Source organism: Cyanistes caeruleus, chromosome 1 (assembly GCF_971803275.1).
Source record: "Cyanistes caeruleus chromosome 1, bCyaCae1.hap1.1, whole genome shotgun sequence".
Classification (NCBI taxonomy): domain Eukaryota; kingdom Metazoa; phylum Chordata; class Aves; order Passeriformes; family Paridae; genus Cyanistes; species Cyanistes caeruleus.
In genome coordinates, this window is record NC_141701.1 from 63,947,096 (window position 1) to 63,961,807 (window position 14,712).

The following is a 14,712-nucleotide window of genomic DNA, read 5'->3' on the forward strand; positions in this document are numbered from 1 at the left end:
CATCTAGCAGTGCTGTTATCATACTTGCGTATGTTTTGAGGTCTTGTAAGCTCTTGCAAAGTGATACAATTCCACCACAATTCTTGTCTCTTCTCAAATGTGTGCACTTTTTTTGTCTTCCAGACACCAACATTCTTTCATCCTTGCAGTATTTTGGATGCTCCATCATGAATGGCAGGATCAGAGGACAATATCTGCACTCCACATATGCCTAAACCCGCTTCCTTCATTTTTGTCACGTGTTAGTCCTGAGCTACACAGTAGCCTCTTTTTTAACATTCTGCTTTCATACACTGCCTATTAATTAATCACAAAACAGGGGAGAAAAGGAAAAGCGAGAGGGGAGAAAGAGAGGAGAAAGAAGAAAGAGAAGAGAAAGAAGAAGAAAGAGAGGAGAAAGAAGAAGAAAGAGAGGAGAAAGAAGAAGAAAGAGAGGAGAAAGAAGAAGAAAGAGAGGAGAAAGAAGAAAGAGAGGAGAAAGAAGAAAGAGAGGAGAAAGAAGAAAGAGAGGAGAAAGAGAAAATGCTTCGTCAGTCACATCACAGGCAAACAAGTCCATATTTATTTTCTTCTATTTTCTGTTAAAAAAATGAAGCTCAGATACTTCATTCCTACATCATCCCCATCTCTTTTCTTTTCAACTGCTTTTTCTCATTTGGTAATATTCTTTTTAATTTGAGAAGCTAGCATTCCATACTATATTCAAAATGATTGTACATGATGAATTTGCAAAGTGGCATAATGAGGTTCAGATTTGTTCTCTGTTCCTTTCACAATAATTCATAATATTCTATCTGATTTTTGACTGCCACTCAGCACTGCTCTCCTGTTTCCATAAGGCTATCTATTACCACTCTCAGAATGAGATTTAGGGTTGTAATAGTCAGCTCACAACCCATACAAGAATACGTCAAATTATGACCATTCTTTCCTCGTCGTGCCACCTCCCCCACTCCCAAGGGAATCATTATCTATTAATCTACATTGAATTTAATCAGCTGTTTTATCATAGCATTCTTGGATTGCTTTGCAGCTCTTTATCATCAGTAGATGGTATCACCAGCAAACTGTTTCCTCAGTGTTCTTTCTTCTCCTGATCATTTAGAAATATGCTAAAGAACATATTGCAGCATGGAATAGTCAACTTTGTGGGAAAATTCCCAACACTGTGACAAATCATGTTTTACCCACGCCCTCTTTACCCTAGTTTATAATCCACTATTAGTCCATATGAAAACCTTCCCTTTTATCCCCTGGTCTCTTAGTTCTTAGATTTTTGCAAGAAATCATGATAACCTGCTTTGAGAAATACATTTACCGAATCCAGAAAAAGTCAGACCTGTCAGACCTGATTTTTTTTTTTTTTTAACAGAAGATGAAGGCTTATCCCAATATATGTTTTCTGCTTATCCATCTAATATGTATATTCTTAAATAAAGTTTGCTCTAGCCTACCTAACAGTGAATTTATTGACATGTAGCAATGTTTTAGCTGTTTCACCTCTTTAGAGCTTCCAAGCTTCTAAGCTTCATCTCTGTCTGTAGACATATCTTTTCTTTTTGTCCATTTGCTCAGAGACCTCATCCATCAATAACTAGATTTCAGAAAGATCCATCGATAAACAGATTTGAGAAAGACCCTCCAACATTTTTCCCCATCAAAAAGCCCTACCATTTGAAAAATCTCAGCCAGTTCTTCCTAAATGTACATTTTTTAAAAAAAAGTTTAATTTTTCAGCTATACTGTCTTGTCTTTCATACATTAATCACTTATTGGACTTACAAGTCTCCACAATGCTTACTTTTTGAATGCACACAGAATAATGATTTATCACTCAAGTTTATGTTTTCAATTCTTCCTTGAAAACTTTTTTTTTTTTTAACTCATGTTCTTTACCCACAGCATCCTTCTTTCTGTAAGCAAAGAATTCCCTTCACAACACACACCAGCAAGAGATAAATTTGACTTGAACGTTCCAGAGAATAGCTACCTAGGATCAGAGCTGACACAACTGTTAAGAACAGCTTTAAACTAAGAAATTACAGATCTCCAAACACTAGTGGAAAGAAAAAATATAGGGTAAATGAGAACTCAGACGTGGATTAAATAATCCTGTGATTACAGGAGAACATATGGTAAAAAAAGAGATTTGACTGTGAAGAGCAATCAGGTAAAAGAAGATGACATGCCTGAGTCTGCTCTGTGCAACAATGGAATAAGAAACAACTCTGATGTATAAAGCTTTCTCAACACAATAAAAGATCTTGAATTACATTTTTAGGATGTAAAAATAAATGTTAGGGAGAAAACATAACCTTGACAACCTAGAATTCAGAACTGGAGCATAGATACAGAAGGACAGATACCATACAGTAAAGATGATTCTAAAGATGACAGCTGTGGTGCACTCACTAAGCTATAAGGCATTATGAAGGAAACACTTTTTATAACATCCACGGCCAGATATAATCTTGGATAATGATCACTGGAACATCACTGGAAAGTGAAATACTATTCACTGTTGTGACAGGAGACAAACTTCTTGACAAAGACAAGAACTGACTACAGTAAGTAGCAGGTAATGATTGCAGTGGAGGTGACTCACTATTGGATGTTACAACCAACAAATGTGCGTAACAAATACCCAGAGCTAACAAAAACTTATACTATTTAAATTTTCTTTTTGCCATGTAATGAAGACTTTAATACTTTAACGTTTCAATTTAACACTGAAAGCTGAGTTAGTATAAATTAAAGGGCGAAAATAAAAGTTTCATAACTCAATTATCATAATCATAAACTTAAGTAAACCTAGGGGCCTCTTCAGGGAACCCAAATGAACTAAGGAATTTAGACACTTAAGGCATGTAGGATACCTAGGAAACTGAATTCCAGAGAGGTAGAGCAAAGTCCCAATCTGATTAAATGAAGAAATGTTATAAAGTAGGCTGTCAGCTACAAGCGAAGAGCTGAAAATGCTGCAAGGATTATGAGGGTCATTTAACCTCAATAATAACATGGAAATTGAATGGAACTTGCCAACCTTTTTTCCTGGCACAATACAGCAAAGTAGAGCCAAAAATTAGAGAGGAAAAAAAAAATAAAAAAGAAGAAAGAAGAAAGAAAAAAGAAAATAAAGGGAAAAAAAGGCATATCATGATTTGATAAGTTTGAAAAAAAAAAAATTATATAAATTGGGCCAGGAGCTGAATTAGTATTTTGCATCTGTTTTCAAACAGACACTGATGACAGACTATGAACATCAGCATGGATAGCAAGAGGAATACAGAACAGAAATTAACACAAATGAGATAAAACTACAAAAAATTCGAAGCACTATGTACTCTTAACTCAGAAAGTATAAAACCTCTTCCCAGTGATACCAACAAATACAATAAGAAAGAGGCTGCAACTTCTCCCTTTTTTTTCCTCATCAGAAAACTGTATTGTTAACAACACAGAAGAAAGGGTGTGAAAAAGACTCAAGAGGTTGAGCTCTGATTTTATGGCAGTAGAGTTTCTCAGATCCTTCCCTTTGCAAGACAGTTCTGGCAATTTTTTTGCCATTTCATAAACCCGACAGGGAATTGCACGTGCCAACCCACATTAACTGTAGCTTTCCGTCACCACGTTGAAATAGGGGTGTGAAAATCCTGAGGATCCTGACAATTCAGCTGCTTTCAGGATCACCTTTCAAGCATGTTTTGACCAGGCATGCTTCAAACATAAGTCATGCTGCTGAAAAACTGACTATAATCTGCACTGTCACTTAGCAGTGATCTTCAGGCAGATCTTTAAAAGTAGCACACTTCTGCAAACAAACAAAATACATAAATAACAAAAAGGTCTGACGCTATCAACAAGAATATGCCCAAAAGTAATGACAGGACAAACTGAGGAAATGTTCAAGAATTTCAGGAAGCCACATCTTCTAAACACTTCATTCCACTAATGGTCCAACAGTGCTGATAGGCATCACCACTGGAATATCTGACCATACTCAAGGCACAATTAACCAGAGGCTTAAGCAACAGGAGTACAGAACTTTTCATGGTGAAGAAATGGGATCAAAAGAGTGACAGGAAAAATTTCATTTCATTTCATCAGGCCGTGGCAGACAGATCTGTTCTTAGGAAGTTTCTAAGCTCACAACCAGGTTTCAACCTTTCAGGTTCATCCTGTAACTGGTAACAAATTAGCCACATTGAAGCTAATCTTCATACTTTTTTATCCAAAGGGCACCTATATACCTATCTATCTATCTATCTATCTATCTATCTATCTATCTATCTATCTCTATATATATCTATATATATATCCTATATATATGCTGTAATACTGACATTGGCTTACTGCATAGTATGGTCAGTGAACAGGCTAAGCCACAGTAGGGTCCTAATTTCAAATTAAATGGACCTCTAAGTACCTCTTCAGCATATCTGCACATCAATTTATGTCATTTTGAGCATTTTTAAGAAAAATTAACCTATTTCACTTTCTGTTTTCCTGCAGAACTCCAACTAGACCTGTTACTCCCTTGCAAGCCTGGAAATACATGTTAAAGACTCAGGAACTGGTCATCTTGATGAAGAATTCTGTTTATTATGAAGGTCTTAATTAGGGGCATGAACTAGCCTGTAAACAAAACTTCAATCACTTGTATACACAACCTGTGTAATGAGATCAGAGTTCATGCCTTATTGCACAAATAGCATTTTTATTACAATAAAACAGTATAATACTATTTCTTTTGTAAAGTACACCTATTATACAGTGAAGTCATTGAAGCTACAGGCAACAAATACCCAAATAAATGTTCTGCAAATACCATCAACATCATGTTGTCAAATACCATCATTTTTCCTCATTTGCAAAATGATCACACTAAACATATGCTTTGGTTCTTCTCACTTTAATCATGTCCAAAATGGTATGAACAGAAGTTGCTGCCACTTATAACTTGTAAAATTACACTTACTAATTTTTATAAAAGTGTGTGTACGTGTGCAAATTAATGTATATTTTAGCAGAATTTAACAAGCACTTAATTTTCTTAACATATCTTAGTCATTTTACAATATGCAACACAGTGGCAGAGTCAAAAAAAAAACCTGGTACTGCACTATTTCTTTTGGCTACATTCTCAAAGGAATCAACAGGGATTTTTGATTAAGCAAACAATGACACATCATATAACAAAAGCATAGCATGGAACAATCACTGAGGATAAAATATGCTTCCATCTTCATTCTCTGGAACTGAGCTCTTTAATTTTCTACTGATCTCTGCTAAACAAGTCCTAGCACTCCACAGCTCCTCATTCTTACGCTGTACTAGAACTCTGAATTCTCACAAAATCTGCTCAATATATACACTAAATATTTATGAAATGCTTCATTAACCAGTATTTCTACAGTCCACAGGGAGCTTTAAATTTCAACACGTGGAATAAACAGCAGTGAAAAAATGTCACATTTGATTTTTATGTATGATGGATATGTTACAAATTTCTTAGAATGATTTTTTTTGTTTTAGATCTTGATTCTGCCAAGAAGACAAAAACAGACAAAACAGGCACATCACCCAGTGATAAATATTTATTTCAGCTATATTTTATCCTGAAAGAGGATAAAATTTCTGCAGTTAGTTTTCAGAACCACTTTCATATCTATGTTATCAGTTAGAGTAATAAAAATAATCCAAACCATTTTCTGATCTCACTTAGAGCAGTCACTTCAGCCCCAGATCAAGAAACTAAAGGTGGCCTGCTGCCAAGTGGGAAGTCCTGCACACCTGCCTATGCCTCAACCATACTTATATACAAACCGCCTTGCCCAGGTGTTAATACAGCTGCAGCGTGAATCAGATCAGGGTCTGATCACACCTTTTATCCTCTCAGGTTACTTTTCCCTCAGGTTGCTACAGATTCAGCTCACAGTATTGCTACATGAAGACTTTTGCCAGCAGAAGGGATGAGACAGGGGTGTATGCAAGAGAAGGCTTAGATCTAAGAGACTAAACCACATCTAGTATTAGCAGCATGTACTTCAGTCATTTAAGAGTGATTATAGACACTTCTCACTCTAAGGTACTTCGTGACACTTTTCACAACCAGACCATTAGATTCCTGTCTCAGTAATTACTATATTAATAGCTATTTAATCTTTAGTTCATGCAATCAGAAAAAGATTCTTATCACACACAAAGTCGTTTTGTACTGCCAAAGACAAAAAAGCAGCTTCAGCACTTCTCTCAAAGCACGAGGAGATATTCAGTAACTGCAGACTGTGGCAGGATGTGCTGGACCCACACACAGCCTACTCCCCACCGTTCTGTAGGTGACAGAATCATCTCTGTAAGACCCTCTGACTTGTATGTGCACCCACAGATGCTGAAAAACAGAACAAGCTCCAGCTGCTGAATCCACTGCCACCAGGACAGAGACAGATAAGTATGCATGTGCACACACATACAGAAACAGGCAGTACAAAATAATAATAATAATTTTAATATATATTTTAATATAATAGTTACAATACTAATGCAGCAGTATGTAACTGCTGTATTTCTACAGAACTTCTGCATTTGCCCTACATGTTCCATAATTTATGAAATTATGTTCTCCTTATTAATAAAACTCTATTACAGAAATGTGTCTTTGTTGCACGAATATGTATATATACAAAATACATATAGATGCTATGTATCTATCCAGCATCTCTGTACAGCGATCTTTACATCGTATGCACACATACACACACAGACTTATTTTTCTTCAATATGCTACCCAAACATCTTACAATTTAGCAGAGAATAAAAATCTTATCCAAAGTTTTTAAACTTCATTTAAAAGGTATTATTCTGTTATGAAAGAATAGCTCTGAGATATTGATTTTAAATACCATAAAAAAATAACTTTGATCTAGTTTACTTTCCATAGTTGTGAGAGACTGAAATGTTAATGACTAAAACAATTAGCCATTTACAAAAGCAGCAGGATGTTTTGCTGGGACCAGGTTTGCAGCCCCCAACCAAAGGAGAGGAGAGATTTTTGTGTGTTGGAAAAACCTCTGATGTGCCTAAGACAGAGTGGCTGCACACCCACCTCCAGTGGATGACCATGACAAACCAACATTCATTCAGCACAACAAGCTGGGTTTTGAGCCAGATAAGAAAGAAGGCTGATAAGAAGCAAATCCTGCTAGGTGGGATAGTGCTTTTTATCTTGCCAATGCCCTCCCTCACACACCTAGCTCAGGTGAGAAAACTTCCCCTCCTACTCACACATAGGCCTGAAGGTGTTCTTCCCGTCTGATGGGGCATGACTGGCTCAACTACCCTGATGTGAGAGGCAGCTGTCATGTCTTGGAGGGTGCCACAAACCATCACAGACCCCCAGAGTGACCCCAGACTCATGTCTGAGGCCTTCCACCTGAGGACAGCTCATGATCCAGTGCTGCAACAGACAGTGTTAGACTCACCCTTAGGGGAGGTACCTTGGTGCTCCCCCCTGAACTGAACCTATTTTAATCTACTGAACTTTACGTGGTGGGAGCTTCCCCCCACCCCCAGTGAATCAAGACTGTGACCATCATTTTGACCAACACACATCTAAATTGAAACAATCAAGTCTCATTGATGGATCCGCCGGTGGTGATATCTTTCCATTATCTACTCTTATCCTTTCTCTTTATTTTCCTCATTTATTTTCTTAAGTGATATCTTTATACTTTTATTGTTATATTACAATAGATAATAACCAAAATGGCTACAATACCTCCTTTTATTTGCAAGCAAAGTTTTCTAAAATAAACCCTACATATAGATATAGATATATAGATATATAGATATATAAACATTGGTCATTCACTGTCATTTTACTCTAATCCACACCAAGGGATCTATTAACAAGAGCCTCGGTTACACTTGCCTTTAGAGGTGGGTTGTAAAAACAGAGTGCAACACTGCCTTGAAAAAAAATACTACTTTAATGACGACTACATTTGATGTGTTTTTAATTCAACAGACCACCAGTTTCAGGCTAGAATTAGAATTATTCTATTACTTGCTCTAAACCTAGTGCAGGAATGAATTTACAGACACTGATATTTTTTTTGCCCAGCTGTCAAGGATGCAAGTTAAACAGCACAAGTAAAACCTGAAATTCTGTAACTACCTTAAAACTAGCAACTACTATGAGCAAAACCTCTCTAAAGTCCTTCAGTGTGGCAGCTGCATATCTTTACATGCAGGAGAGCAAGCTACACAGAATCTAATTACAGATGGGAAACTGGAATAACTTTGTAGGAAAGGAAGCTATGTCAGTCCCCAATGACAGAACAGCAGAAGACAAAATTACTTCAAATACCAATACAATATTCACTTCAGTTGCCAACACAGAGCTCACACACTACAAGGCCACGAGCAACCACCTCATCCCAGGTCTGGATGCAGAGGCAGTTGATTACACCAGATAATTCTGCAGTCACCCTGGGAGGAGGTACCCCAGGCTCAGTCAATTCAGGAGAATCTCCCAATCTTAACTGTCTCCAAACGGTACATACCTCATTCAAGGCTGAGATTCTCCCTTCTTTCTCACTGGACTGCACTGAATTAGCTATCTCTTGCATATGATCATTTTAGTGAAGATTGATTAAAAAAAAAACACATTAATGACAACTGCCTCCTAGCTGTTATTTGTCCAAAATTATCAGATTTTCCCCTCCACAGATGACAATTTCCTTGACTTTTCTCTTACTGCTAGAGCACACAGACAATGATTTCCTGCTACCTGTCCGATCTGTTTCTTTTTTGGGCCTATATTCCTAGTTTTGCTATGCTTCTGAGAATAACCTGAACTTTTCCTTTCTGTGTCCTTCTTTCACCTGATGTAAACGAAGAACAATTTTAAAAAGCTGGTATCTTACTATATTTCTTATTTTTCATGCAGAATGCAAAATTATGTATGTCCTTACTACTCATGTGTTCAAGGAATATCTGTCTCCCTTTGTCTCTCTTATCTCTTAGACCAGTTTCCTGAAAAACTGTTTCTTCAACATATTTGAATTTATTGGTCTACTTCCCTAAAATCCACCTCTGTTTCTTACTCTCCCAGTAATTGACCCAATGATCTTTTCAAAACTTTCTAAACCAACTAGAATCACACTACCGTTAAACAGCCATTAGAAAATTGTTCCAGTGGAGGTTTTGACTTTGAAAGAACCCAGTGTGGCATTTTTGACAATGGATATTTTGGTTCTATATTAAATTTTTAGTTTTGAATGAATGATCCTGTAGACAGACTACTTGGGCTATGAGAATATCAACTGATTATAGTGTCTGCTTAAAGTAGCATTGAGAGGATTATGCATTACATTTTCTAAGGACTATAATTGATCCTCAGAACAAATTGCAGCATCTCTGAAGTAAGTCACACACATTAGGCCCAAGGAATAAACAGTGTGATAAAAAGCACATAACACATTTCAGATCACATTAGCACAGAAAAAGTCATTAATCAATCACAATTCATATGAGATACTGGTATCCCTACGTAAGAGGCAGACAGAAGTCTGGTGATATTGAATCATGACATAACACTGGAAATCTCCTTTCAGTTGCACCAATAAGCCTACTAATCAATCACTAATAGTTCCTAGTTCTTAATTATTTAAACTATAATAAGATCCAAGCTATTTGATTTTATCAAGTAGCCTCTAACCATGCAAGTTATATCTTCCTTTTTCTTTTAAAGATATGTCTTCTGGTATCTCTTTTCTGAGACTTTGTGTAATGTTTTTTGCTTTTATGTAAATTGTAATAAATAGTTAAACACCACTCATTGTCAAACCTCTTAGTTTACAGACAGCCACCTCAGGTACCCTAGTATTACATATCTTTGCTCCACTTGGGCCCTTACACCTTAATTTAGGTTCACAGACAGCTTCACTTGAATTTTATAACTTATTCTGGGTTCTGTGCAGCCACAGCCAAACTCATCAGCTACTTTAAGTGATCAAATCCCCTTTGTGCCTACTGAACCTGCAACCATACAGACTTTCAAAGAATTTATGAGTCCATATATTTGGTTAGTCTATATATTACATACACATATTAGTCCATATATTATATAGAAGGTGCAAACCAGCACCTTCTATCCAACTTCAAGAAAAATCCAGCGATTAACTTTTCCCCACTGTGGCCCACACTCCAGCAGTGCTGCATCTCTATCTGACATCCATGTCACATGCCATGACATCATCACTCCTCAGATTTTCCAGCTGGCCAGGGGTCCCACAATTGCTGATTCCAAGAAGCCAAATGCAGACAGTGACTTAGTCACAAAGATTACTTATACTCCTTAGACTTACCCAATACTCAGCGGCGCATTCCTTCTATTTTTATAGAGCTCAGATTTTCTGCATGAGCCATTGATCTTGTTAGCCTTTTTGTTTGTTTCAAGACCATCCAAGCTCATGAATGCAAGAATCCATTTTGAAACCCAAGGAGGCAAACACAGATGGTTTTAACCATGTCAATGTCAAGTCACATTCAAATGGATTTCCTTCTCCTTGCACAAAAGCAGCTATTTTTAAAAACTGTAAAACTGCACACATCTGGGAGTGCTTACAGTACTAGTAATCCCTATATAGTATATGTTGTCATCACTAGTAGGAATTCCCTCTTCCTTGACCACAGGCCAAAACAACACAACTTCTTTTTGAAGCAGCTCCAGTTTACGTGGGCTTAATTTCAGATATTTGGCCATACACTTACCACAGATTATTAGTAATGTTTCAGTTCTGAAAGTTTCTACTATGCAACACAGTCATCACAGTATGCTGTAAATACAGAGATAAGTATGAATACAGACAATGTATTCTTTATTACCCTACCTGTTTCAGCCCATGCTGAAGAAACAAACTACAATCAGGGACAGTGAACATCCACATTTCTTGATAGATTTTTCAATAACTGCCATCAACTCTCTTCGCTGATGGCATAACTTCGCCAGAGGACTACTAAGTGGTCCAGTATTCATCAGAAAATAACTTATGCCAACCCCATTCATTACATCTATGTTGGCTTTTTTAGCCATTTTAGAAAATATTAGCAATGTTCTAGAACAAGAGTTTCTTGTTCTCTTTCATGTTTTTTTCCTAGTCCCCATTCTAACACATGCATGGCATCATTCTATTCAGCAACCCTCCCCTTTGTTAAGTATTTGCTAGTTTTGAGGGTTATTTAGCAAAACTGTCAGGGAGCTGTTTCTATTTCAAGGGATTCTGCTAATTTCATCCCATTAAGAAAGGTTCAAGACAAGACTAAACAAATCCCCCCTCTTCACTCATGAGTGAATGAGCTCCTACTCATTATGTCTAGCTGCCATTATGGTTTCTATCCCTGAAGCCAGGAAACATTCAGTGAAAGAAACAACTTTTAAAGCATACTTCACTCTTGCAATTTGCCTCACCTAGCCTGCACCTGCATGAGGAACCCACATGGATGAAACTTCAGGATGTTTTCCCTGACACCTATAAAGAAAATATTTATCATGCAGGAGTCCAAACTATTATTTCAGCCCTTGTATTTTTTGCTTTCCAGCTTTCCTATCAAATTTTACAGGTAAAATAGGCAGGCTCAGTTAGCTTAGTCTAGGTTAAATGCATGTTATCAACCACCACCCAACTGATTTCAATGAGTTAGAAGAATTCACACTGCGTCAGGAAGCAGCAAGGGCCGGCTGCTCCCTGAGGTAGTGCAATCCCCAAAGTGAGAATGACCCAGCGCCGGCAGTGCCTTGCAGCGTCCCACATCTGAACCCAGGACACAGATCACACTACTTACTGGGAACAGGGCCTTCTGGTAGTCCCAGAGATGGCAAAATTATGAACCAGGTCCAGAGACTATCCAGGCTCTGAAGTCTGTACAAGAGAAAGAAGTGGAAATGAGGATACAACACAGGTCCAAAGTCAACACAGACAACAAAGACAAGACAGAAGACAGGCAATAAAGAACAGCTAAAGGCATCCATTTGAGAGATAGGCTACCTACAACACAGGCCTGAGGTCTCTCCAGGAATCAGGGTCACACCAGTAGTCCCAAACTGGAGCTGAAGTGAGGCTTCTGGGTCCATGGACACAGCTGTGGATTGAGGCCCTATGGAGGCTGGCTAGAGCTGTTAAAGCCTATTGAAGCTCTCAGAGCCCTGATATTTTGCAGTTTCACTTTATTTCCTTCATATCTACTCCCTCAATTTAATTTTTACCACATCTACTACCAGGTTTCCTTGTCCAGAGTCACCATGCCAGTGCACTTTACAGCAAAACCTGTGTTATTGCTCTCTAGTTGTCTAAACCAGAACTAAAATTGTAGGTTCACTCTTGCAATTTTATTTGCTGCTTCTATTTTATATCCTTCTATTTCTCTAACAACTGAATGACTTTTCATATCTGACACTTGTGAATGTCATACCAAATTTACAGGTATGTTTTTTGTGTCCAGGTCATTGGGGATTTTTTTTTGTTGTTTTGCACAAAAAGACCAAATAACTGAGTTTGGGGGATTTTTTCCTCCTTCATTTGCATAGTGGTGTGATCCGATTGCTCTCTGAGCTTGAACTGAAGCTCCCTTCTGGCTAGTGGCAGTACATTTGCCATTTGCTACCGTGATTGCTCCAGCTTGGCCCTGCAGGAACAGAGATCATCAGTTTGAGCCGTGGAAACTGGATCCTGTTTCAAGCACCTGCACAGGATCTGCTCACTCAGAAGCTGACATTTCTGAAATTTATCTATCTGTAAGCTGGCTCTATTACAAGTCACAGATGATGGGATGACCATTTCTTTAATTAGGAACATGTAAGGTAAAATGGCATGAATTACTATCCTTTATCCCAGGCTCAAGTCTTTTACAGGCCTTTGCTGAAAATGTTTATGTGAAACTAGCCCTCCCATTTAGACTTATGGCAATTTCCCAGTTTTTTCTTTCACGTCTCCTTCTTTGCCTCACAGTCAATTTAGCAAACCAGGCATCTTGAAACTTCTTGTGCCTTTGACTTGCATGCAAGTTTCAGGTTTAGGTGTACCACTGCATAAGAATTTAAGCCATTTATATGTCTCCTACATTCATGTTTGGAAACAAAAATGTCAGTAAAGCTCCACCTGACTCACTATAGTAATTTAGTAGCAAATAAATAATGCTATTAGTAGCACAGAATTTATGTCACACAGTTGTGAACCTATTCATAAGGCCTAGACTAACATTTTAGTATTTCCACAATTCATGTTCACTGCATGAGGAAACAGAATCATAGAATGGTTTTATTGCAAGAGATATTAAAGATCATCTAGTTCCAACTTGACCACCATGGGCAGTGTCACCTTTCACTAGACCAGGTTGCTCAAAGCCTCACCCAATCTGGCCTTCAACACTTCCAGGGATGGGGAATCCACAGGTTCTCTGGACAACTTGTTCCAATGTCTCACCATCTTCACAGTAAAGAATTTAATTGTAGCATCCAATCTAAATCTCTCCTCTTTTAGTTTAAAACCCTTCCTCTGCCCTATCACTATTTCCCTGTGCAAGAAGACATCCTCTTTCTTATTTAAGCCCATTCAGAGGTGCTTACTACACTCCAAGACTGAACTGTGCTTGTATCTCATGGGTGTCACTATTCCAGACAACTCGTACCTTTATAACGCTCCTTTTCCACAGGTGTCTGAGAACCCTCATTCTCCTCCCTCTCCACACAAACCTCCAGGACAAACGCATTTTAAAAAATTACCAGTTACCTTCTCAGGGGTTCAAAGCCACCATCAGTGCTGCCCAGCGGGCGGTGTTGAAGGCCCAAGATCTTTACCCGTAGATTTATTTACGGCGGGCTGGGGGGCTCTCCAGGGTTAATGCGAGCGTCCCTCTCTCCCTCACATCCTCTCTCCGTTTACCCCGGGCGGAGCACAAGCACGCGGCGCCGGCGGGCCCCGCTCCCGGCCCCGCTCCCGGCCCCGCGGTGGCCAGCGGAGGGCGCCCGCCCCGCTTCCCTCCCGCCAGCCTTGGCCGGGCCCGGGCAGCGGCGGGGCCTTGGGGGTGAGGGGTGGGTGGGCACCTCCCGGCCCCGGCCGCCGCCTCGTCCCGCCGGCCGAGCTGCAGCCGCTGGGGAGAAGAGAAGGGGCGGGGGAAGCTCCGTGTCACCTCCCCGGGGCTCCGGGGCCCCGGCTGCCTGGGGCGGCCAGAGGCAGCGAGCCGCTGGCCTCGCCCCGGGGCTCGGCGCAGGCTGGCGTCCTCCGCCGCCTCGGGATAACGCGTCTCCCTTTTTTCCTTACCCCCCACCCCCCCCCACCCCCCCCACCCCCTTTTCTTTTTTAACAAAAAATGCCCCCGTAGTTTATTTGGTAATTTAACGGCACATAATTTAAATCAATATAAAATTCAAATACTTTTGTGCCACCTGTTGGATTTTGCCACTAATTACATGTAGCTGGAAGTGCTACATGAACTGCTGTGTTCAGCCTGGGAAGTGTTGCCCTCAGTGCCACCGGGTGCCCTTACGAAAATACTACTTTTTTTGTTATTTTGAAATATTTTCTCTCTGGGCACGCAGATAGAGCTGTTCTATTCCTCATAAAAACCTAACCTATAAATTGCAGACTGCATTCGATGAAGGTGCAGCGTGATGCAGGGCTGGAGTCAGGCTTCCTGTGATAATGCAGTAAT

General features: G+C 39.2%; 1 long non-coding RNA gene across 5 annotated transcripts in view; it reads right to left on the minus strand.

Annotated features, from left to right (window-relative positions):
- The window catches only part of LOC111925413 (uncharacterized), a 64,505-nt gene extending 50,452 nt beyond the window's left edge, over window positions 1-14,053 (minus strand). For 4 of the 5 annotated variants that reach the window (XR_015288799.1, XR_015288805.1, XR_002862236.2 and 1 more), the window contains exons 1-3: window positions 13,791-14,028; window positions 11,848-11,924; window positions 25-297 (exon numbers count right to left, since the gene is read on the minus strand). This is a non-coding gene — a long non-coding RNA (uncharacterized LOC111925413). Of the gene's footprint in view, window positions 1-24; window positions 298-11,847; window positions 11,925-13,790 lie in introns of all 5 variants that reach the window. The other variant, XR_015288793.1, reaches the window with a different exon arrangement.
- Window positions 14,054-14,712: the final 659 nt, after the last annotated feature.